Raw genomic sequence first — 26,846 nt, forward strand, 5'->3', positions numbered from 1 at the left:
ATGTGTGGAGGTTAAGTCAGCCAAGGGAAGTGATCCATCAAGCATGTCCTAGATGTGCCATGGGGTCTTCCACCTAGTGGGATGTGCCTGGAGCAGCTCCAGGGGGAGATGACTTGGGAGGGCAACCTTACAACACACCCAAACCACCTCAACTGGCTCATGGTGATCAGCAAAAGTGGTCACTCTGATTGGAAATTCACCCAAATTGTTGAGCTTCTCATCCTATAATGTAGTGTCAGCCCATCAGCTATGTGAAGAAACCTCATTTCTGACAGATAGACATATAGATAGATACTTTATTAATCCCAATGGGAAATTCACATTCTCCAGCAGCAGCATACTGATACAATAAATAATATTAAATTAAAGAAAGATAATAATGCAGGTGAAAAACATACAATAACTATGTATAATGTTAAATGTTAATGTTTACCCACCTGGGTGGAATTGAAGAGTCGCATTGTTTGGGGGAGGAACGATCTCCTCAATCTGTCTGTGGAGCAGGACAGTGACAGCAGTCTGTCGCTGAAGCTGCTCTTCTGTCTGGAGATGATACTATTTAGTGGATGCAGTGGATACTCCATAATTGATAGGAGCCTGCTGAGCGCCCTTCGCTCTGCCACAGATGTTAAACTGTCCAGCTCCATGCCAACAATAGAGCCTGCCTTCCTCACCAGTTTGTCCAGGCGTGAGGCGTCTTTCCTCTTAATGCTGCCTACCCAGCACACCACTGCGTAGAAGAGGGCGCTCGCCACAACTGTCAGATAGAACATCTGCAGCATCTTATTGCAAATGTTGAAGGATGCCAGCCTTCTAAGGAAGTATAACCGGCTCTGTCCTTTCTTGCACAGAGCATCAGTATTGGCAGTCCAGTCTAATTTATTCATCCAGCTGCACTCCCAGATATTTATAGGTCTGCACCCTCTGCACAGTCACCTTTGATGATCATGGGGTCTATGAGGGGTCTTGGCCTCCTAAAATCCACCACCAGCTCTTTGGTTTTGCTGGTGTTCAGGTGTAGGTGGTTTGAGTCGCACCATTTAACAAAGTCCTTGATTAGGTCCCTATACTCATCCTCCAGCCCATTCCTGATGCAGCCCACGATAGCAGTGTCATCAGTGAACTTTTGCACGTGGCAGGACTCCGAGTTGTATTGGAAGTCCGATGTATATGGGCTGAACAGGACCGGAGAAAGTACAGTTTCTGTTTCTGGTTCCTTGCAGTTTCATTTTTTTGGTCATTACCCACTTGTGGCCAACACGGCAAAATGTTATGTAGTAAAATAGCCTGAAGATAAATTGATGGTAGGGAGGGTTTTGAGCTTTTACATTCAATTATTTGTGATTGTTTTTGCTTGGTATTTTCCTAAAACTTTGAGAATTGAGTTATTTGAACTGTAGCAGTTAGTGTACTATGCATAATGCACAGGGTCAGCCATTGTGCAGTGCCCCTGGATACTTTACAATATAAATAATCCTTACAATGCTGAAAATGTCCAATCAGAATTAAATTACACCTTAAAATGGGGACTGCAGAAACTTGAAATTCAAGTTGAAATTCATGCATGGCTGTCAAAGGTTTCACAATACCCAACACAAGTTCGAACAAGTTAAAAAAATTGAGTAACTTAGAACAAGTCAGATACTTTAAAGATAACAAATAAGCAGTTCATGGGTGTGATGGTAGGTTTGAAGTATGCCACTGTAATCTGTAATTTATTTCAAAGCCTAACTGGACGAAGCTGACAGAAAGATGGACATAAACAGGTGGAAGACATCTCAGGCAGGCTAGATGTCCTAGCTCAGAGTTTCTCAACCTTTAAGTATTTGCAACCCGAGTTTTCATAACAGTTTTAATCGCAACCCCCTAGCGTTTTGTTAAAGGAGCCCACTAATACCAATTTGTTCTTTTTTAATTAATGATATATCATAGATGCACATTTTATTATGGGCGGCATGGTGGCGCAGTGGGTAGCGCTGCTGTCTCACAGTTGGGAGACCTGGGGACCTGGGTTTGCTTCCCAGGTCCTCCCTGCGTGGAGTTTGCATGTTCTCCCCGTGTCTGCGTGGGTTTCCTCCGGGCGCTCCGGTTTCCTCCCACAGTCCAAAGACATGCAGGTTAGTTGGATTGGCGATTCTAATTTGGTCCTAGTGTGTGCTTGGTGTGTGGGTGTGTGTGTCCTGTGGTGGGTTGGCACCCTGCCCGGGATTGGTTCCTGCCTTGTGCCTTGTGTTGGCTGGGATTGGCTCCAGCAGACCCCCGTGACCCTGTGTTCAGATTCAGTGGGTTGGAGGATGGATGGATGGATATTTTATTATGCCTACTTAACTTTTATCGACATTTATCTAACTCTATATTTATTTTTCTATTATCAGAATGTACTTTAAGTTAATTTGTTTTGGTTTCAATCGATGAATTTTTCATATTTTTGATTCCTGTTTTCTTTTTTTAACATCTTCTCGCCCCCCCACCCCCCCCCCCTCCTTTTTGTTACTTCACGCCACCCTATGGCGGCCTGCCCCACAGATTGATAACCACTGCCCTAGCTAGTCATAATAGCCCCCTGTCTTCAATTCCCCTGGCTGTAAACAATAAAAGTTCTAAAGTGCTTATTAAGGACAACACCATCAATAACCATTTTTGGCTCCCAAAATACCCATTCATATGATGGTTTCAGGAAGAACATTCATTTATTTTGAATAGATGATAACAGATTTGTAAAGTACCAAAAGTAATCTTCTTGTATACAATAGCAGGCTAAATTCAGACCTTCTTGATCTGTTCCTGTCATGCCTGCCATACATTGTGTCTGCATATTAGGAACCTTGAAGCCATAAGAACCAATTTCATGTGAAAAGAACACTACCCATGATTCAATGGTTCTTTGTCAAGCAATGCTGGAACCATACGACCTAACTGCCACTTAAGAACCAGCTTTTCTTAAGAATGTACATGCAAAACAAGAAGCAGGAAGGAACCCAAGAAGTCACCAATTTAAACTGAAAAACCATATTAATGGGTCAATGAAAGAATGCATCATTTTTGACTTGGTGATAGCAACATACTGTACATCCATCTCCATCTGCTGTTTCAAAGGTACTAATCTGTCAGTCAGTTTGTTAGGTGATTTATTTGTACCCAGCCTGAAGTGAGGTCCACCAATGTTAGTGCTAAACCAGAACTCCATGTTAGGGTTGTTTGTTGGTTCTTATCACACCAATGTAACGACACAGAGGGTTGCAAGAGATGGAGGAATGGAATGGAAAAAGAGAACATTTGCTTTTTCCACTGCCACTGGATCTTCAGCGGTGGCACTTGCTGCCAGCTGCTTTGACCCTTAGTCCACTCATACATACTGCCCGGTTCCAGGGCCGGATTAAGGAGAAATTGGGCCTGATGCTTATTTTTTCTCTGCATTGGTGCATGTGCATTCGACACTCAGCGTACGTACGCACTCAGACCGACCAAGGAGCCTTACTTGCTTCTGAAGCAACCAGCCAGCCAGCCTTTATTGAACAGCCTTTATTGTTATGATCTCGAGTATCGTAACAACTTGAGATTAACATCAAACTATGTAACATCAACATTCAATAGCAATTGTCTGAAAAGTGCACTTAATGCAGAAAACCTAACAATGAAAAGCACAAAATTTTGCAATTCTCTTACGAAACAGAGTAAGAAAAAATGAATTTGCAGAGACATTGGGTCAGGCTCTTGAGGGTAAAAATTTGTCCATGATTTAAATTTCATAATAGACCAGAATCCTGTCGAGGATTTTAAAAATTCTAAACATCCATGCCGGGTCCGCGGGGCCGGCTTTTAGTTTTACTTTTACAGATAACCATTTAAATAGCCATCATTTTTACTATACAACTAACTTTCAAGGTGAAAATTTTACTACATGGCACTTACCGAACAATAATAAAGTGTCAAGAATCCCCAAGATATTGCAAAAAACGCAGCTAAATTACTAAGTAAACTGTTTAACGTAAAATTTATAGCATCAACTTGAAATCTTTGGTTAACAATAAACACAACAACGTTATAGTTACGTCACAGCACAAAGAACAATAGTAACTGTATAATAAGTTCTAATAAGTAATAAGTTCATTCTAAGAATTATTTTGAGGTTAATATAGCAAAGGAAAACTGTTCAGCTTCCGGAAAATTCTCATCTGTTTTCATCTGGGCCTATTTCAGGAATGGGCCTAATGCTGCAGCATCAATGCCACCCACCTTAATCTGGCCATGCCCAGCTCCACTTCACTCCGCTTACACGGGGCCAGAAGCAGCCAGTATGCCACAATTATCTCCAGCTCTGTGACCTGACCCAAAGTCAGTGTCCATATCAGAGTCTCGCCAGCAGCCATGCATCCAGATTGCTGGTCTTTAGCAGATGGAAGGGGTGTACAAGTGCTCTTGTTGAGAATTCTAATCAAGGATCAATACTCTTCATTATTATTTTTTTTTTAATGTTTTACTATGCCTCAGACAGAGCTCTGCACAAGAATTCCAATGTGCTTTGACTGTTGGTTTTATGCATGAATGGCAAATAAAAGAACTTTGAACCTTGATTAGTTTTAGTGCTCTTAGCTATGAAAAGCCTTGGCCTTGGAGCAGCTTTAAAAGGACGCCATTTATTTTGTTAGAGAGGCCTCTTGCCTGCCTGTCCTTCTCACTTGTCTTGTTTCGAGTTTCTGTGAGTCAATCTGTGAGCCAAGGTCATCACGCTCTCTGACGTAGCAAGCAGGCAGATTTTTTTTTGAGAGTGCAGGTGCCGAGCTTCTTATTGACAGACGACTAAACAAACTGCATGCAGGGCCTTTACTTTTGTGAGTGCTTGGCGAGCTCTCAAGCTAACGTTTAAAATATAAACGCACTTATTTGACATTTAGATTTATTAGGGCTCAGCAATACTTTAGGCCAGGCATGTCAAACTCACTACCATTGGTGGGCCTCTTTGACTGTCATATGTGCATCAGTGGGCCACACTGTAACAAATACTATTATAATATTATACAAAGTTACTGTAGCTTTCTTTCCAATACTGAAAACTTTAAAAAATGTAACACTTAAAGTTTAAAGTTTAAAGAAAAGCAATTTATTTCCATACAATCTCCATACAGCAGCGTACAGTTAGAGTTTTAGCCTCTTAGCTAGGTCCTAATATAAGAGTCTTACAGTCTGAGATCTATTTCTTTTGTCCCGACACTTGGCATCTCTTGTTAGAAACCAGGCTAGAAATATTGTGCAGCTGCAACTTTTATGAGGGATGAAAGGTGCTCGACGGTAAGTCTTGAGCGATGTGGGGTTTTGGTAGCTTTCATTAATGAAAACAATTGCTCACAAAGGCAAGTGTTTCCGAACATAGAGCGTACTCTCGATGCCAACTTACGGATCTGCACATACGAGGGTGGCAGGTAAGCATACAAGCCTGGCACACCAACTTCCTTGTATTTTGCCTTCAGAATAGAATCTGACTGCAGTTCACTCAATTTTCCATTCGGATATTCTCAGGCGCATTCTCAACGTTGTAAAAGTACGGTGATAAACTGCACAAAGTCCTGTTCGTGTGAACTGAAATCACGAAAACAGTCGCTGAATTCATTGCTCAGTAATTCAAATTGGAAAAAAAAATCCTCCAAAAATCAAATTTTACTTTATTAAGTTTACTTCAAAGTTTATATTGTAAAATAAGCCGATATGCAAAAAGCCCCCTGACCTACAATAATTTTACAAACTCAAAATCACAAAAATTTGTTAATGAATAACTCACCAACTTCTCACGTCCACTTCAGATCTTCAGCTGTAGTCTGCACTAACTGTGATCACTAACTGCACTAACTATTTGTGAATTTCCCCTTGGGATTAATAAAGTATCTATCTATCTATCTATCTATCTATCTATCTATCTATCTATCTATCTATCTATCTATCTATCTATCTATCTATCTATCTATCTATCTATTCGTTACAATACTAGCACAAAATTACATAAAAATACAGCAAAAAAAACGTGAAAATATGCAAGCTATTACTACTCGTGATGGTCAGTTCTACCCAGTGGCCAGTCTCAGCCAGTAGTGTAGCCTGCCAGGCTGCTGCAGTCTAGCACTTCAGTTGCGACGTCGCGGCTCATTAACTTTGGTCAAGGCTCTTGGAGGGGAGGTGGGGGTCAGTGTCATGCCTAGAGTATCAAGGAGCTGACGCCACAGCTGCAACTATACTAGCAGATGACGTTTCTGGTACCATAATGCCAATGGAAATGTGCTTTTGTCAGAAGGTGGAAGTAAGAAAAGTCAATAAGTAATGCCGAAGATGCAGAATGATTCAATCACAAACGATAGTAATCATTTTGTACAAGTTTAGCGCTAACTAGGATCTGCCATGCGGGCCACACAGATTTATGTTGCGGGCCGCATGCAGCCCACAGGCCGCGTGTTTGACATGCCTGCCTTAGGCAATAAAGTTAAAATACAATGCATTATGATATTACTTAGTTGGAACACTATAGGGTCTTAAGAATTGATTGTTGAAAGTTAGGGACCTTTTCCTGCTCATGTGCCCGTGAAGTAAGCAGCAACTTGGCTTCAGTCAGACCACTGGCATGCCATGACGTAGCAACACTGCTGGCTGCAGCCACAGCCTCTTATTTTAGCATGCGCATGTATATTTAATTTAGCTAGTATTTAAGTTTATATGCTAATGCTTCTTTATACATCTTAGTGGTAATAGCAAAAAGATACAGTAGCTCATATTAGTTAGCTTAAAGAAGCCATTGTTAAAGTCTCATCTTTTTTCTTTCTTTCTCTCAAGCATGAAGCACTGTGTCGAGGTTATTGGCAGCTTGGCTCTTATCAGTGAAGCTCACTGGCACAGTCACCTATTATGTGAGCCTTAGCCTTACAGGATGCTAGTGCAACAAGCAATCATTTATTGAATTATTAATTAGGCATTTCAGTTTTCATATATGGCTCCTTCTGCTCCCAAATTAATTGTTAAGAGTTTCAATTGTTAACAATTGATTAACTAAAAGGCCATCGAGATCAACAGCTCAGGATGAGGCTGTGGGAATGAAGGGAGAGGTAATCAGGTGACGCTCACCTCTGGGTAGCAAATACTGGGTGGGAGGGAAAAATCTTAGAGCTCTTTTTTCTACAATAAATAGGCTAATTACACCACCAGAAAATAACCTCTCTGTTAAATACTGCTGCGCTTTTTTGGATGTCTTCAACTCAAAAATTGAAAAACTCCACCAGCAACTTGCTTCGTCTGTTTCTGCAGAAAATGACATGCTCTCCACTATTACCCATATTCCCTCACCAGCTGCCCTATTCTCAGATTTCAGTTTACCAGCTGAAAATAATATCTTGGAGCTTATAACAAAATCTAATTCTTCCACATGCCAATTAGATCCAATACCTGCAAGCTTTGTTAAGTCCTGTCTGTCACATATTTCCCACATGATAACTGCTATAGTTAACTCTTCCCTTACTACAGGCCCGGTCCCCCTCTCACTAAAAACAGCCTCAATTACACCAATTCTGAAAAAACCTGGTTTAGACCCTAATATCCTTAACAATTATCGGCCTATCTCAAATGTTCCATTCATATGTAAAGTTCTCGAAAAGATAGTTTCCTCCAAACTTCAGTTTGTTTCAATCTGGGTTTCATCCTAAACACAGCACAGAAACTGCACTGGTCAAAATCACAAATGATCTTCTCCGGGCAGCTGACATGGGACTTTTATCAATTCTTGTGCTTCTTGACCTCAGCTCTGCATTTGACACCTTATCCCTTCAAAAACTGGCTAGTTTTGGAGTCTGTGACCTTGTCCTCCAATGGTTTTCTTCCTACCTCACTGATAGGAGGCAATTTACTCAAGCAGTTCCACAGGGTTCTGTTTTGGAGCCGCTTCTTTTTCTTATTCATATCTTCCCAATAGGTAATATCTTTCGGCACCATGGTATTAAATTTCATTGTGACACTGAGGACACACAGCTATATCTATCCACTAAATTCACTTCTTTTTTCCCAAGACATAAAGTCATAGATGACTCACAATTTTCTACAACTAAACAGCAATAAAACTGAGGTGCTCTTCATTGGTTCTAAATCCACACTTGCTAAGGTTAACCAGTCTTCTATTTTAATTAACAATATTAACACAAACATCTCTCCCCAGGTGAAGAGCCTGGGCGTCATTCTTGACAGTACTCTTTCTTTTTCTTCCCATATAAGTAATGTTTCTCAGACTGCCTTCTTCCATCTCTGAAACATTTCTAGACTTCATCCTGTTCTTATGCAACACAGTACTGAAGTATCGGTTAAGGTCTTAATCACCTCACGTATAGATTACTGTAATGCTATTCTATCTGGCATCCCACAAAAACATATCCATCACTTACAACTCATTCAAAATTCTGCTGCCAGGATAATAACCTGGTGTTCTAAATCCACTGAACATATTACACCAGTTGTTCTCAACATGTGGGGCGGGCCCCCCTAGGGGGGCACAAAGTAACATAAAGGGGGGGGGCGTAAAGATGTGAAAAAAAGAAAACAAGAATCGAAAATATGAAAAATACATCTATTGAAACCAAAACAAATTAACTTAAACTCTATATAAATGTAATGAATTATTATTATTATTATTACATTCTGGTACTAGAAAAACACATATAGAGTTAGATAAATGTCGATAAAAGTTAAGTAGGTATAATAAAATATGCATCTATGATATATCATTAATTCAAAAAGAACAAATTGGTATTAGTAGGCTCCTTTCCAAAAAAAGTTAGGGGGCGCAATTAAAACTGTTATGAAAACTCGGGTCGCAAATACTTAAAGGTTGAGAAACGCTGGATTATGAAAACCCAAGCCTGTGTTAAGAAACTAAACAACTAAACGTTCTTTAAGAACCTTTCATGTGAATGGGTCTTTAGGGAACTGTATCACACCTATTCTCTCGCAAATTCACTGGCTCCCTGTTAACTACAGAATACAATACTAAATACCGTTTTTAACATCTACAACCTTACTTCTCCCAATCTTGCTGATCTACTACAGACTTACACTCACTCAGATCCTCACCTGCAGCTCTACTTTCTGCACCACACATCCAACTCTGTTCTATGGGAGCTCGAGTATTCTCTCATAGTGCTCCTCAACTGTGGAATTCTCTTCCTTCTCATATCCATCAGATCGATTCAATAACACATTTTAAAACTGTCCTCAAAACTTATCTTTTCAAACTGGCATACCAATTGTGAATTTTGCACTGTTGACAGACAGACAGACAGACAGACAGACAGACAGACAGACAGACAGACAGACAGACAGACAGACAGACAGACAGACAGACAGATAGATAGATAGATAGATAGATAGATAGATAGATAGATAGATAGATAGATAGATAGATAGATAGATAGATAGATAGATAGATAGATAGATAGATAGATACTTTATTAATCTCAAGTGGAAATTCACATACTCCAGCAGCAGCATACTGATAAAGACAATATTAAATTAAAGAGTGATAACAATGCAGGCATACAGACAAACAATATCTTTGTATAATGTTAACGTTTACCCCCCTGGTGGAATTGAAGAGTCGCATAGTGTGGGTGAGGAGCGATCTCCTCAGTCTGTCAGTGGAGCAGGATGGTGACAGCAGTCTGTCGCTGAAGCTGCTCCTCTGTCTGGAGATGATCCTGTTCAGTGGATGCAGTGGGTTCTCCATGATTGACAGGCGCCTACTCAGCGCCCGTTGCTCTGCCACAGATGTCAAACTGTCCAGCTCCGTGCCTACAATAGAGCCTGCCTTCTTCACCAGTTTGTCCAGGCGTGAGGCATCCTTCTTCTTTATGCTGCCTCCCCAGCACACCACCGCGTAAAAGAAGGTGCTCGCCACAACCGTCTGGTAGAACATCTGCAGCATCTTATTGCAGATGTTGAAGGACACCAGCCTTCTAAGGAAGTATAGTCAGCTCTGTCCTTTCTTATACAGATCATCAGTATTGGCAGTCCAGTCCAATTTATCATCCAGCTGCACTCCCAGGTATTTATAGGTCTGCACCCTCTGCACACAGTCACCTCTGATGATCACAGGGTTCATGAGGGGCCTGGGCCTCCTAAAATCCACCACCAGCTCTTTGGTTTTGCTGATGTTTAGTTGTAAGTTGTACTGCCTGTTATCTTTGTTTGTTTGCTAATTATTGGTTTTTGATTTATCATTCTCTTTGTTTTTATTTTACTAATGTTGTTTAATTTCAGGGCGGCACGGTGGCGCAGTGGGTAGCGCTGCTGCCTCGCAGTTGGGAGACCTGGGGACCCGGGTTCGCTTTTCGGGCCCTACCTGCATGGAGTTTGCATGTTCTCCCCTTGTTTGCGTGGGTTTCCTCCGGGCACTCCGGTTTCCTCCCACAGTCCAAAGACATGCTGGTTAGGTGGATTGGAGATTCTAAATTGGCCGTAGTGTATGCTTGGTGTGTGGGTGTGTTTGTGTGTGCCCTGCGGTGGGTTGGCACCCTGCCCAGGATTGGTTCCTGCCTTGTGCCGCTGTGTTGGCTGGGATTGGCTCCAGCAGACCCCTGTGACCCTGTGTTCGGATTCAGCGGGTTGGAAAATGGATGGATGTTTAATTTCATTGTAAGGTGACCTTGAGTGTTAAGAAAGGCACCTATTAAATAAAATGTATTATTATCATTATTATTATTATTAATAAATCTGTCCTTCGAGCCAAAGTGGTTGTTATGAGAAGACTGTTACAGGGATGTCTATGGGGCAAGGGATGCAGAAGAAGATTATTATGGGGATGTCTACGGGGGTCAAGGGTATTGTTATGAGAAAGTCTGTAACACCAGGTGATTGCTATGAGAAAAGATGCTGAATGAGGTCATCTGTGTACAGTAGATGATGGGAAACAGTGTAAAGGTGGGACATTTTTGTGATAAGAATTGTAATAAATTTGGCGCTCACACAATGCTCAAGGTTCACTACATGAACTGAGACAGGCTTTTCATGCTCTGCAATCGTTTTCTATGCTGTGCAATAAAATCTAAATTCTGACTGCCTTCCTGAAGGCTCTGTTCAATTTTTTCTGAAGATTTCTCCATAACACTCTCTAAGTGTTGTGTCTGTGCAACAGACTGCTCATGGGGCTCCTTTTATAGCCAGCTTATTCTTGAGTGTGTCCTCTACAGTATGGACCTAGGGATGCTATTATTACTAAAAAGGGTGGCCAAAGAAACAAATGAATCGTTATGGCCAGTGTCATGTATGCGCATCTGAGGATCACCATCCAAGCTCTTCCCAAGTTTGTAGTACTACCCAGGGCTGAGAGGGGCTGCTGCCGCTTATGGCCTTATTATGTTCTTCCTCCACAGGCTGGAGAAATTGCCCAGTGAGGGAAATTGACTCTGCCCCTTCTGATCCCAGAGCTGCAAAAGGATGACCACCCGGAAAGAGGCATCATTGACCAAGGAGACGATCTTGTGAGAGGAGTTCCTAGCTAGAGAATAATTCACTTACAGATCTTAATGAACAGAGGCCACTTGGCTAAATGGCATTTGTTTTGATTAGAAATATAGTAAATCTCCCCAATACTGAACCACTTAAACCCTGGTACTCCATTTAACCAAATTAAATTCTTTCACCAGGATAGATTTACCTGATTTATATTAAATAATTTCTCAACTGAGACCACCCGCCTGCGTCCTTGACCCAATAACAGCAAGTTTTTTCAAAGAAGTATCGGGCGTACTAATTGATAGTATTCTTGACATAGTAAACTCGTCATTAGGTCTTCCCAGACTGTCTTAAGAATGCTGTAGTTAAACCCCTGCTGAAGAAAAATAATCTTGACTCCTCTGCTTTTGAAAATTTTAGCCTTTCTTAAGTAAAATTCTAGAGAAGGCAGTCATTATGCAGCTTAATAATCACCTCAATAAACCTGCTATTCTTGGTAAGTTTCAGTCGGGTTTCAGAACAAATCACAGCACAGAAACTGCACTCGTTAAAGTAGTCAATGACTTGCAGGTAAATTCAGACAAAGGCCGTTTATCTGTTCTCATCCTCTTAGATCTGAGTGTCGCGTTCGATACCATTGATCACAATAGTCTTAGAAATCGCCTTAGTCAAAGGGTGGGCATCTCTGGCAGGATCTTAAATTGGTTTGAGTCCTACCTGGCAGGTAGAAAATTCTTTGTAAGTTGTGGTAATTATACTTCGAAGACCCAAGATATTCTATATGGTGTTACACAAGGCTCTATCCTGGGTCCGCTGCTCTTTTCGATTTACATGCTTCCGTTAGGTCAGATTATCTCGGGGCATAACGTGAGCTACCACAGCTATGCTGATGACACGCAGCTGTATTTATTAATTGCGCCTGATGACCCCGACTCTCTTGATTCACTGACAAAATGTCTTACTTGTGTTTCTGAATGGATGAGTAGTAATTTTCTCAAACTAAATAAAGAGTAAACAGAAATTTTACTGATTGGCAATAATGTATATAATGAGGTTATTAGAAATAAGCTAGATGCATTAGGATTAAAAGTCAAGAAGGAGGTAAAGAATTTAGGGGTAACTATTGACTCTGACCTGAATTTTAAATCACATATTAATCAAATTACTAGGACAGCATTTTTCCACTTAAGAAATATAGCAAAAGTTAAACCTCTTATATCATTGAAAGATGCTGAGAAATTAATCCATGCTTTTGTTTTCAGTCGACTAGTTTACTGTAACGCACTTCTCTCAGGACCACCCAAAAAAGACATCAATCGATTGCAACGAGTGCAGAATGGAGCTGCAAGAATCTTAACTAGGATAAGAAAATCCAAGTACATCTCTCATCTTTTGATGTCACTACACTGGTTACTTGTGTCATTCAGAATTGACTTTAAAATACTGCTGATGGTTTACAAAGCCTTCAATAATCTGCTCCATCTTATATTTCGGAATGTCTTACACTTTACACTCCAAATTGTAACCTTGGATCTTCAAATAAGTGTCTGCTTAGAATTCCAAGAGCTAAACTTAAAAGAAGTGGTAAGGCGGCCTTCTGCTATTAAGCACCTAAAATCTGGAATACATTGCCAATAGGAATTCACCAGGCTGATATGGTGGAACACTTTAAAAAACTGCTGAAAACACATTACTTTAACATGGCTTTCTCATAGCTTCATCTTAGTTTAATCCTGATGCTCTGTATATTCAATTAATTATCATTATTATTCATGGTATTCATATTCAAAATCCGTACTAACCCCTACTTTCTCTTCGGTTCTTCTTCCAGTTTTCTGGGGTGGTGACCTGACCTGATCAAAGCACTGTGATGTCCCTACATTGATGGATTAAAGGCCAGAAGTCCACATGACTGTCATCATCAATGACATCATGTTCATCATGTTCTTCCATGAGAACCCTAAATAAAATGAGGACTGATCATTTATGTGAGGTAGAATGCCCAGAGGGGGCTGGGTGGTCTCATGGCCTGGAACCCCTGCAGATTTTATTTTTTTCTCCAGCTGTCTGGAGTTTTTTTTGTTTTTTCTGTCCTCCCTCGCCTTCGGACCTTACTTTTATTCTATGTTAATTATCCATCCATCCATTTTCCAACCCGCTGAATCCAAACACAGGGTCATGGGGGTCTGCTGGAGCCAATTCCAGCCAACACAGGGCACAAGGCAGGAACCAATCCTGGGCAGGGTGCCAACCCACTGCAGGACACTCTATGTTAATTAGTGTTCCCTTATTTTAATTCTTATTTATTTTGTCTTTTTTCTCTTTCTTCATCATGTAAAGCACTTTGAGCTGCATCATTTGTATGAAAATGTGCGACAGAAATAAATGTTGTCCTTGTTGTTGATTATTGCTTTCATAACATTGAGAGTTCATTTTGTTTGAGAACTTGTTACTAAACTGGGATGGCCTTGCCGGCACCCCAAACTGCTCCGTCAACAAAGAACTTCTTCTAAATACTTCAAAATCATTTCAGTTTTTTCTTTTTTCTTTCTTTTTTTTTGGTCCAGCACCCCCTGACTCACTGGTATGAAAAACCTTCAACTCAGATATGCCATTCAATTTCTCTTGATGCCTAATAATGCAAAATGTCAAGATTTTTGTGCCCTACCACAGCTATTTTTTGGCCCTCTAGACCCAAAAAGTTTATTTTTAGACAGTGTTGGAACATATTTGTGCAAGAAATTACACTCTTAAAATAAAGCGTAAACCAATGGGTGTCTTCAGGAAAAATGATCAGAAGGAGTTGAAGGTATGCAGGCCACATCAACTGATCTCAGATGGTCATGAGGGATCAAAGTTACGCCTTGTAACAAAACTTCTAAAAAATGGGGATTGGTAATATTAGCATGTGGGGTGTCCGGGTTTTGCTCAACAAATGGACAGAAAATTAGGGACCAATAAATCAATATTAATCTCAGGGACCTGGGGGGCAATGTTAACATCAGGGACCACCTCACAGAACTTAAGGTTAGAGTTTGGTAAGGCAGCGTTTCTCAACCTTTAAGTATTTGCGACCCGAGTTTTCGTAACAGTTTTAATTGCGCCCCACCTAACGTTTTTTTGAAAGGAGCCCACTAATACCAATTTGTTCTTTTTTAATTAATGATATATCATAGATGCATATTTTATTATGCCTGCTTAACTTTTATCGACATTTATCTAACTCTATATTTATTTTTCTAGTATCAGAATGTAGTTTAAGTTAATTTGTTTTGGTTTCAATAGATGTATTTTCATATTTTTGATTCTTGTTTTCTTTTATACACATCTTCATGCCCCCCTTTTTGTTAGCTTTGCGCCCTGATAGGGGGGCCCGCCCCACAGATTGACAACCACTGTGGTAGGGGGCAAGTCAATCCTAAATCAAAAGTACACTGTCCAGACCTTAAAAGTCTGATTTTTGGCATCCACTTTTTGAACAAGACCCGAGTGTCATTTTATGCTATTTTGATATTAATAATTGCAAATATGATGTTTTAATTTTTTTAATAACTTTTTAAAAAGCCACTTGCAGAAGGGTAAAGATGACAAATTTTAAACATATAGTGTTGTATCGTTTCAGACTATAGGGTCAGGGATTAGGAATTTAATGTTATTGCTTATTTTGTATACTTTACTCTATGGACCTCTATCAGAGGATGACAAATGACAAATTCATGTTATGTTATTACATCGAGAATGTTTAGACTTTAAATATTTAAACTGAAGTGTATATTGTAGTATTTCAAGTATGCATTGTTTATTTTAAGTGTGTACTTCTACCTTGTGAAGTAAATCCTTTCTTACTAACACTCCGAATTGGGGCAGCATACAATTCATCCATTCATCCATTTTCCAACCCGCTGAATCCGAACACAGGGTCACGGGGGTCTGCTGGAGCCAATCCCAGCCAACACAGGGCACAAGGCAGGAAACAATCCTGGGCAGGGTGCCAACCCACCGCAGAGCATACAATTCAGACTTCCCATAATTCACATTGCGTTCGTTTAAAGTTTGGCTCTGTTCCATGTATTCCTTTGAACGACTCTTTAATTTTGGAGGACATTGACGTTTGAGTAAGGAGTTACACAAAAACGCGGCACTTCGGCCCCTGCTGTATTATTTACAAACGCTCTGCCTTCCTGCTTGCTTACAAGTTCATAGCTATAATGACTGAATCCATTCTATCAATGGGATTCGTTGATATCTGATAAAATAAATTGTCTTTACTGTAATTTCTGTGAGAACTGTAGACAAATTCCATTAGCAGGAATTATCTTTCATATTTGGGCAGACAGAATATGTTTTGACAGATAAAAAACAACAACACTTAGCTCTTTCTAATACAATCCCACCTGAGAATGTTCTTTATTGTACTGCAAGCTCTTTAGTGGCTTTCTCTCAAACTCCTTAACCTCTCAAACACCAGCCACACCTAAATACACATCCACCCTCTCGTGCAGGCTTAGCGCACAAAGCCCACATTCTAAAGGTTGGTCATTTGAACTATAAGAGCGGCTATGACTATGGCTATGGATGAGCAGTGGGGGTTCCAGACCAAATTTACCAGGGGGCCAGGGTGGGGAACAAAACAAAAAGAACAAAAAACAAACAAAAAAAAAGGCACTATTTAATTGTTTAACATATTAAGTGAATTTATTTGGAGCACAAACAAAATGAACATTTAACAATAAAACATACAAATGAATTTCAAACAAAAGATTTCACATACTGTATATAAGCACAATAAACCTTTAAACAAATTTTACTTTTTGTACAGTAACATTTCTCTTTTTTGTATGCAAGATATTTTTCGTTTTATGTAAGTATTTTGTTATAAAGTGACTTTTTTACAGCACTAAACTTAAATGTACCCTGCCCAGGATTGGTTCCTGCCTTGTGCCCTGTGTTGGCTGGGATTGGCTCCAGCAGACCCCCGTGACCCTGTGTTCGGATTCAGCGGGTAGGAAAATGGATGGATGGATAAACTTAAATGTACACTCACATTTTCTGTTCAGTAATCTCTCATCCTCTAGCGCTGGCAACACAGTAGCCTGTAACATTATAATAACAGTATTCTGCGTTTGTGATTTCTTGCAAAACGGTCCACAAATGCGTCAAGGTTCAAAGCCTTGGCTCTTCTGGATTCAATGCTTAGCACCCCTAGATTGCTAAGACGCGCATATCACCGTAAGTAATTAATTAAAATTTTATCTCTTCAGCACAGGGGCCAGGGCCAGTTCTACAGGGGCACTGGCCCCTGTTGGCCCCCGTCTAAAACCGCCACTGGCGGATGAGCGTCTGACTTTGGAACCTTTGCGAATCGGTGGAGCTGTTTTTATGAATGTTAAACCTGAAGAGGATTGCCAACGTAGCATTACCAGCACTGGAAGATTATAATGGCTCACGAAGCCTGTCGTTTTCATCTTTCTTTGCCCCACTCGTCAATCAAGTTTACACCTGCAACCGTCGCACTCGTCCCTGTTTGTGCGGTCGTATTCTTCGCCGCACGATCCTTCTTTCTCCGTCGCGTTACTTTGCTCTTCTTCGTGAACTTTTTCGTTGCAGTATTGCAGGTGGTTTGAAGCAAATAATTGAGTGAGTGGAATCAGGGCTGAAAGATAGAGAGCTGCGTCTCAGCGTCCGTGCGCTCCAACGCTGCTTAGTCATTGTCTATGGACATGGGGGCATGGGGAATATACACGTGTCAAAACTGTATCTTGTAATATATATTTACTTAAGCAGAGTTATACACTGTAAAAATGTGTAATTTTACAGGTATTTCATAGTAAACATATTACTTTATTAATTTAAGGCATGTTACTGTTAAGCGCAATGCATTCTAGGAAATAACTTAAAGCTAAGAATGTTTATAGTGAATTACTGTACGCAGTACATTTGCATTTTTCTGAAAATAAACTTTTCCAACGTCCCTCTTAATAGCCCATGATTACGACAATTCAAAGTATCCTTAATAAGCAACACTTCCCTGGCGCAACACAGATTAGTTTACTGTTTCACATTTATCTTGAAAAAGGCCACCTCGACTTGTTAATTCAGAATTTTTCTTATTTATATATCAGAGAGCCGCTCCTGTTGGCAAAACATTCAATCGAGCAGCTTTTTAAATCACCGCGCATGAACATGTCTGAGCAAAACCTCAATCACTAGTCACGCACATCTCCTGACAAAATATTTAAATAACTGAAATGTACATAAAAAAATGCCCCAACTTTCCATTGTCTGTGCGTTTTCTAAACCCACTTATCCCCACTTATCGCAGGGAAGGTGGAGTCGAACCCGGCAAGCGCCGACTACAAACTGGACGAGTCTGTAACACACGCGCGCGTGCGCGCACAGCCACCTACCGGCATGCCTTTCGAGGCAGCTAAACTATCTTAAATGAATATTGCGTATGCCTTGCCTACATTTTCCACAAAAAAAGTGTTTATTTTAATCACAAGTACAATAAGCAGACAAAAAAATATTCTGCCATTGTTAAAGTTTTCTGGATTTTTTCTCAAGTGCAAAGTTTTAATGTAAGTAAGGTTTAGGTTATATTGTAGTATATTATGAACAGGTGTCAGTATGTACAGCAGTGTACGGTTGTGAGTATTTTTTCCTTATGGTTGGTCTGGCACACCCAAATGTCATAATCCGCACATGTTCGTGTTGCTAACAATAAACAGACACACACACGTTGCAAACGCTCCCTTATCTCATGACAACACACGAACGTTCCCAAAAGTGAATATTGTTCAACGGCTGACAGCGAGAAAAGTAGTTATTCCACTCTTGCAAGCAAACAGCAAAACAAACAAACAAAAAAAAATTAAAAATATCGTTTTGTATTAACAAATTAATCAAAGTATTTTGTATTTAGAAATGTTTTTGTATTTATTATAGGTTATGTAATACTACAGTGATAGGATTTTAGTTTTATTGTACTTTTTGCAGAATGAAAGCTGCTAAATTACTACAAACACAATTACGCTGAGTGTTTTTTTTTTTTTACATTGAATTACTGGTCCTGTCCTGGTATTAACAGCAGTTTACTGCGAACAATACACTGGCGTTCTGGAAAATATGATACTGTTATTTTAATTTTATATTCTTATTGTAATATTTGCATAACTTACAGGAACTCCCCGTAATTTATTGCAGAATCTAAAATATTTTTTTACTGTGACTTCTATAAAAGTAGTAAAAAGAAAAACTACTTCCCTCACTCCTATAGCCCCAGGCATAAAAGGAATCCAAGAGCTTCCTCAAAACGAATGCACAATTTTACCTATAACTCTCCAATATATTTTTTTTTTCTGTCAAAATAAAAAAAAAGAAATCTGTATGTAAATATTCGTTTTGTATTAACAAATTAATCAAAGTATTTTGTATTTAGAAATGTCTGTGTATTTATTATAGGATATGTAATGCTATAGGGATAGGATTTTAGTTTTATTGTATTTTTTGCGGAATGAAAGCTACTAAATTACTACAAACGCAATTACGCTGAGTGATTTTTTTTTTTTACAGTAAATTACTGGTCCTGTCCTGGAATTAACAAAAGTTTACTGCGAACAATAAACTGGCGTTCCGGACAATATGATACTGTTATTTTAATTTTATATTCTTATTGTAATATTTGCATAACTTGCAGGAACTCCCCGTAATTTATTGCAGAATCGACAATATTTTTTTTACTTTGACTTCTATAAAAGTAGTAAAAAGAAAAACTACTCCCCCCAAAACCACCCCATCCTCCTCCCCCCAGTCCCCCCCCAATGGTATTGTTCAAAAAGCAGACTTTTAAGGTCTGGACAGTGTATTATTATTTAGGATTGACCTGACCCCCCCACCAAACCCTAACCTTAAGGTCCGTGAGGTGGTCCCTGATGTTAACATCGCCCCCCAGGTCCATGAGATTAATATCGATTTATTCCCCCCTAATTTGGCGTCCGCTTTTTGAACACGATACCCCGTAGCCCCAGGCACAAAAAGGAATTCACCGACCCACAACGTCCCGAGTCGAGGTCAGCAGCGCACCATCCCCACCATATACAGTGTTGACACTGCACTGCTTCCCCTTCCTGAGACGCCGGATGGTGGACCAGAATCTCCTCGAGGCCGTCCGAAAGTCGTTCTCCATGGCCTCCCCAAACTCCTCCCACGCCCGAGTTTTTGCCTCAGCAACCACCAAAGCCGCATTCCGCTTCCAGAGTCCCACAGGACAAAAGGGACCGGTAGGACTCCTTCTTCAGCTTGACGGCATCCTTCACGGCCGGTGTCCACCAACGGGTTCGGGGATTGCCGCCACGACAGGCACCGACCACCTTACGGCCACAGCTCCGGTCAGCCGCCTCAACAATAGAGGCACGGAACATGGCCCATTCGGACTCAATGTATAATAATATATATTGTATATATTGTATAATCATAGTTTCATTTTTATACTTAACACTAATTTCACAATAATACTTATATATAATATTATACTCGATATTAACCTGGATGTTATAAAATATGCTTATAAAATAGACCTACACCTTTCATACTCAGACGATTCTAATCGTGCTGTAGAACAGCATATGGGTACAGGTCGTAACGTTTTATTTATTATGAACATGTTCTACTTAAGTTTGCATATGCTGGGTTTATGTCCAAATGTTTGTTAATGGCGTTTTTGTCTGATAGCCAAGATTTAGCCAGTTCTCTGGCACTTTTAGTACTCGCCTTAAATCTTACTTGTACATTGTCCCAGTTAAACGTATGTCCTGTTGATTTTGTATGCGTATAGATCTGTGATCGTGAGTCCTTCATTCTGACGGCGTTGCGATGTTCCTGTATGCGAGTTGCAATTCTTTTTGATGTTTGTCTCATGTATACCGCTGAGCAAGAACTGCATGGAATACTATAAACTTCGTTTCGTGTTTCTGCTGTCAATTTGTTGTTTTTAGCGTTGAAAAGGACCGTGTGCAGATTGTTTGCGGGTTTCTGTGCTATTCTGATGCCTGATTTGGCCAGGATATAAAAGATGATCCGCTGTGACAGCCCTAACGGGAGCAGCCGAATGAAGAAGAAGAAGAATATATATAATTAACTAAATGGTGTGTGTGCTGTTTACTGTAAGTATATAAACATTTTCCTTTGCAATATTTCCAAATATTTATTGTTACCTACTTCAACGTCAACATCAAATAGAATATGTTACTTCCCAAATTTTAAAAATACATACAAACACAAGGCTGTGAACTATTATTTATTCATTCTTATTGTGCTTTCATTTTTATTGTACCCCTCTTGATTATCTGTGCGGCCGTCTGAGACCATGGTAAAGGTGCTATATAAGTAAGTGAAATGCGTTATTATTTGTTATAATTATGATTCAGTAGAATTTGCAAGCAGTTTGCTTAATTTTGATTTTAACTATGCTTGTTGTCCATATGTTCCTTAACAAATCAATCATTCATTACACAGTTTTTGTTTAATCAAAAAATAAAAATAAACAACTAAACCTGCAAAGCAGAATTCAAAGCGCCGTTCGTCGAAGAGAAAGTTAATATATATATATATATATATATATATATATATATATATATATATATATATATATATATTTAGAGATATATTCTTTCACTCAGCAATGTGCCATGAGCGGGATTCGAACCGGAATCCCTGAAATAATTTCTGGTAGATTGTCTCACAAGAATCGCAGCTACATCTCGACTAATACGCGATATCCTAGCCTCTGAGAGGCATCCAGGGCACGGTACTTGGTTTTATTCTTACAGAACTCAACGTGTAAGTTAAAACAACACGATATCTGAATTTTCTGAAGTAAAGTTTTGGTGTTCCCCAAAATGGAGGGACATTTCGGAGAAAATGAAATAAATCAGTCACAAAACATGATTTTTGCTGCTTATGTATTTAATTCTTTCCCCAATATTCTTCCAAACGCACCCTTTACATTTACTTATGCGGCTGACGTAAGGCGACTTGAAACATTTATTATACAACTGATTAAATTTCCATTTCGTTCTCTAAGTGGAGCACAGGCAGGTCAAGTTACTTGCTCATTGTCACTGCGTGTCAGTAGCGGGAGTTTAACCCATAACCTCAGGGCTGCAGTACATGACCCTGTCTTCAGCATGAAGGATGGCTTGAAATAAAACTATCACTTTCACTCATCCAAGTTAGAACATTAGAACCCTGGAGACGAGATCAGGCCATTCAGCCCAACAAAGCTCGCCAGTCCTATCCACTTATTTCTTCCAAAAAAAAACATCAAGTCGAATTTTGAAAGTCGCTAAAGTCCTCCTGTCTACCACACTACTTGGTCACTTATTCCAAGTGTCTATCGTTCTTTGTGTAAAGAAAAACTTCCTAACGAAATTTACCTTCACAAGTTTCCAACTGTGTCCCCGTGTTCTTGATGAACTCATTTGAAAGTCACCGTCTCGATCCACTGGACTAATTCCCGTCATAATTTTAAACACTTCAATCATGTCACCTCTTAATCTTCTTTTGTTTAATCTGTAAAGGCTCAGCTCTTTTCATCTTTCCTCATAACTCAACCCCTGTGGCCCATAAGTTGAGCTCACATGAATGACACATTTATATATTTATGCTCACATTTCATGTAGTTTTTATGTATGTATGTATGTATGTATGTATGTATGTATGTATGTATGTATGTATGAATGTATGTCCAAGGGACGTTCAAAAAGTTTCCGCACTTTTATATTTTCGTTGGAAACGGTGAAGGCGGGAGGAGTAGTAATTGGGCATTAAAAAGTTGGTATACGACGCTGTGAAAATTGTATCAAAAACGAAAGTAACTTTATAGAAAAGTGATGTAATTTGCAATTGAAATTCTTAATAAACAGAGTATAAAAAAGTGCGGAAGATTTTTGAACGTCCCTCGTATTATTATTATTTTGTTACTTGTTGACCTACTTTAACTTTAAATGCCATTTTATTTCAGTTGTATTATTGATTATTCCTTCAACATTGATGTTTTATTTTTAATTTCTGTTTTTATTTGCTTACTTTATATCTTCTCTCTTCCTCTAATGTATCGGGTCCATGCTGCATGGTGATTCTGCTCTTTAAATAAAGTTGATTGATTGATTGCAGGCGTCAGTGTCTCGAAACAAGAAGAAGATCCTATGTGAATGTCGATTAGAGGAAGAATAAATAATGACAATGACAACTGATGAGCATATCGACTCAGTGAGGGGTAAAAAGCAATCTGATGGTGACAGGCATGTGTTGAAGAGTTTAATGATCTTGTCGAACGGCTGCAGATCTATGACATTTGTATCGCGAGTCTTTTATAAAGAGCTCAACACCCGGAAGAAATACTTCAAGATTATTAAATTAGTACACAAATGTGTCATTTTTATCCAAAAACTGTCGACAAGAATGTTATAAAGTATACAGTTCAAATAATCTGCATGTGAAATAGATACATATATTACATAAACACAGAGTAAGCCTATAAGCCATTAGAATAAAAGGTACAAGCAATTCTCTGAATTACTCGCAACATTTTCTTCACCCTAATCTGAAATGTGGTCGGATTTCACTCTACTTTTGTTAAAAAAAATCAATTCAACTGAATCCCGACAATTGAGATTCAACTGTCTTTCAGTTATTGAATAACCTGAACTCTGTAAAAACATGTTATACCTGCAGGCTCATACTTGTTTTATAGGCAGCCAACCCTGTTTGAGTTTTCTTAAAATAGAGGAAATAGGACAAAACGAAAGCAAGCAAAATGCACCAATAATTAGACCTTAATATGGAGAACTTAAGGATAACAAAACACATGAGATTATCAGACACGGGTGACTGTTGGCGATTGGTTGAAAATAAGACATTTAACAGACGAGAGGAGACCCTGCAGTCCATGCAGCCCGTTTCTTTAACTACTAGCTAACCTGTCTCCATACCTCAGATACTTCTTTAAAGGTCCTCAAGGTCTCTGCTTCAACTAAGAATCAGTTGAAAGCACCCAATTTCGAGTTTCGTTTGAAAAGCAGTTAATCTTGCATTTTGATTTAATTGCGGGATGAAGATTGTCAGAGTCCTCAATTAATAATGTCAATGTCAATTTTATAGCACATTTATAACAACATCGAAATGCTGTGGCCAAAGTGCTTTACAATAATAGAATTAAAGAAAAACATACAATTAACATGAATAACATAAATAGAAATAAAATAAATGAACATAAATAAAATAAATAATAAATAGAAGTAATGTTACATAATCACAATGAGGAAACCATCAGTATTACTGAAGGTCACGGAATGCAAGTGAATAGAAATGAGTCTTTAATCTTGTTTTAAACAGTTAAATAAAAGAAAAATAAATTAAAATATAAAAAATAATAATTACAAATGCTTACCGGTATAAGTCCTCAGGTGGTGGCGGTGGCGCCCACCCTCACACCTGTTACAGAAGAACAGCAATCACCGTTCAAATGAGTCGAGCGAGTCAGAGCAGGTGCTTTTCGGTACCCCCGCCTCCCTTCATTTTAGTGAGCCACAAACTGCCTAAACGATCATGAAATAATCCGCCCCCTTCAGGAAAAATACACACACGCACACACACACACACACACAGGGCGGTGTCCCGATCCTTGCTTTCTTTCTGTCTGTTAATAAATAAATGCAAATAAAGTTAAAAAAAATTAAAAATAGGGAGTCTGCGGCTCTGCGACAAAGTTAACTCCCACCGCAGGATTACACAACTCGTTCCGTTACTTGCTTATTTAATTTCTCTTACTCTAAATTGTGAGCCGTTGCGGAATCATCAAGCGAACTTCTTTGTTTAAAAGAACAGGCGCACCGATGCGGACATGGCGGCTACGCTACAGGTGCTACAGATTAAAGTCCTCGGAAGCTTTACCGGAGCTGTCCAACAGGTCGACATCTTCAGGACAGGATATGAGATACTTGTTAGCAAGAAGAGCGTCCATAAATGAAAATGAAGGGGGGATGTGTTTTCTTTCTCTCTCTCTCTCTCTTTTAAAGTTTGCACAGGATCGGAGATTCTCCCTTTATCCTAGAAATTTGATTCTGTTCATCTGGACAAAGTTTTTAAGTGGGAGAAATATTTCGAGACTCAGACTGAGGAAGAGACTTGGATAAGTCTCGAAATATTTCTGCCACTTAAAAACTTTGTCCAGATGAACAGAATCAAATTTCTAGGATTTCCTTACCTGGATTATTGAGCATGCATCGAAACATTCTCCCTTTATCTTTGTGTTTCTAACCCCTCACGTGAATGCGCACATATGGAACGCTGCCTTATTAGTTAACTTCCTATCATGTATTGACACTTTAAGATTTAAATGCTTTTACGATTATTTCTATATAAAAAGTATTACTAGAAAAAATGTTAAACAATTAAAAATCACGAAATGTTATGTATTTTTAAGCAATAGACATGGGTGTAGCATGATCTCAAAGGGGACCCAAATAAAAATGAAAGACAAACGGATCGAAATGACGCCTGAGGAAGAAAAAAACATTATTAACTGTAATGATTATAAGTATTTAACTCACAAATACCAAGGACTGTATTTTGTATTAATCATGATGCAGAGAGCTATTTGATTTATTACTTCTATATGATTTGTTCTTCGTTTAGGTAGAAAAGAATAAACCTTGTGCACAGAATTATTACATAACTTGCATTATTTTATGAGAAAATGCTGATCTCTTGGTACTAACAGAACATCCTGTGATATTATAAATCAATGTGATAGTTTCTGAATTCTTGCTTAAAACTATAAGAAACATGTCCCTTATGGATTAATAAATAAGGATTTATTTATCTAACTAAAAAAAATCTAATGAAGATATTAAATGTAATTTCTTTGTAACTAAAGTAATGAACTATAGAAACTGCTTTAAACTGGTCTTGTGTGTGTATGCTGATAAAGGCTTATTTTTAGGAATGTGATGCCCTGATGACTCTTTAAATTGGTAATAAACTCTGTACACTCTTGCATGTAATAAATTAGGATGTAACCGTAATTTACAGCAATCTATGCATGACCTCAAAGTGAACTGCCATGTTTTGTTCTCTTTGGCTAATGAATAAGTTATAGGTAATATAAAGAGATGACTTTGTTTCTTTGAAACAGATTTGTCTGTTCTGGCCAGTGAGTGGCATTGAGCACGGGGGGTTGGGGTTAGCTGCAGTCTCTTTAACTCACCAAGTATAAAGAAATTGCTTTTTATTTTAAATTGGTGTTTTTGTATCCCGTTTTTTTCGACATCAGCGTCCGCACGCCCGTTTGTCGTCGGGCGCATTTGTACCTCACCGAAAACTAAACCATCTGCGGCCAACTGTCAATTCCTGAACTCTATTAATCTGGGGTGCTTTGTAAGGTTTAATAATACTCCGTTACCCGATCATTCGTTAATTAAAGAGTGTTTTCGGAACCCTTTGGTAACTAAGGTTATACTTAATCTTGTTGGTAAATTAACAAAGTAAACCGACTCGTTATTTTTAACGTCATTCTTTATTTGGACTTTTGCCTGTCATTTTATCACAGAGAGGCAGAGCTCGCTAACAACAATAACAATAATAATAATCTAAAACCTGTAAAACATGGACCCCACATAGAAGTGGAAAAAGAAGAGTCATAAATAAACAAACAACAACAACAACAACAATAATAATAGCTTGATGTGTCAATATAAATAAATAATGTAAGTTATGCACTCCTAGTACTGGTTTTCTGCTGGCGCTTTACTGGTAACTGACTTGACTGTTTGGTTCCTCGTATAAGCATTGCATTCCGGGATAGGTTCTTTGCGTGTGAAATGTGTTCGTTGGGCTTTGAAAAATTCCCTAATATGTTGACGAATCAGTAAAATTAAAAGTTGTGTAAGCTATTTAGTCTGTGTTATTCCATATAGCAGAGTCCATATAACATGACTCCGTTGGTATTTTGCCAATCCGGGGTACGTTTCCAGAAAACAATCAACGTAGCGAATAACGAAAGGGCTAACGAACGACGTGGGTATAGAAATAGTGAGTTTTGCGTGTTTCCCGAAGGACTTCGTTATTTGACATTTAATTAACAAGTTCAAAGTACTTGTACCTGTCGCAAAATATGTGTGTGTATATATGTAAATTTAGTGTTTGAATTTGTAAAATATATTTTGTAAACTATATTGTATATCATATAGTTGTGTTGCAATCTTATTGTTGATGATAACTGTTTTTCTAATTGAAATTTTATTTATATTATAATCAATGTATTTGTCGCAGTGGTAGCGCTGTTGCCTCGCAGTTAGAAGACCCGGGTTCGCTTC

At 38.9% G+C, this 26,846-nt stretch overlaps 1 protein-coding gene across 8 annotated transcripts in view; it reads right to left on the reverse strand.

Annotated features, from left to right (window-relative positions):
- Positions 1 to 26,846, reverse strand: part of LOC114656994 (uncharacterized) — a 229,653-nt gene that overhangs the window by 130,338 nt on the left and 72,469 nt on the right. For 3 of the 8 annotated variants that reach the window (XR_007935902.1, XR_007935901.1, XM_051932295.1), the window contains exon 1: positions 23,921 to 24,049. The exons of 1 other annotated variant lie outside the window; for it this stretch is intronic. The gene's annotated coding sequence lies outside the window, so the exon portion shown is untranslated. Of the gene's footprint in view, positions 1 to 23,920; positions 24,101 to 26,846 lie in introns of those variants that run through there. 4 more of the 8 variants (XM_051932298.1, XM_051932296.1, XM_051932297.1 and 1 more) reach the window with 2 other exon arrangements.

The sequence above is a fragment of the Erpetoichthys calabaricus genome, chromosome 9, assembly GCF_900747795.2.
Source record: "Erpetoichthys calabaricus chromosome 9, fErpCal1.3, whole genome shotgun sequence".
Lineage (NCBI taxonomy): Eukaryota > Metazoa > Chordata > Cladistia > Polypteriformes > Polypteridae > Erpetoichthys > Erpetoichthys calabaricus.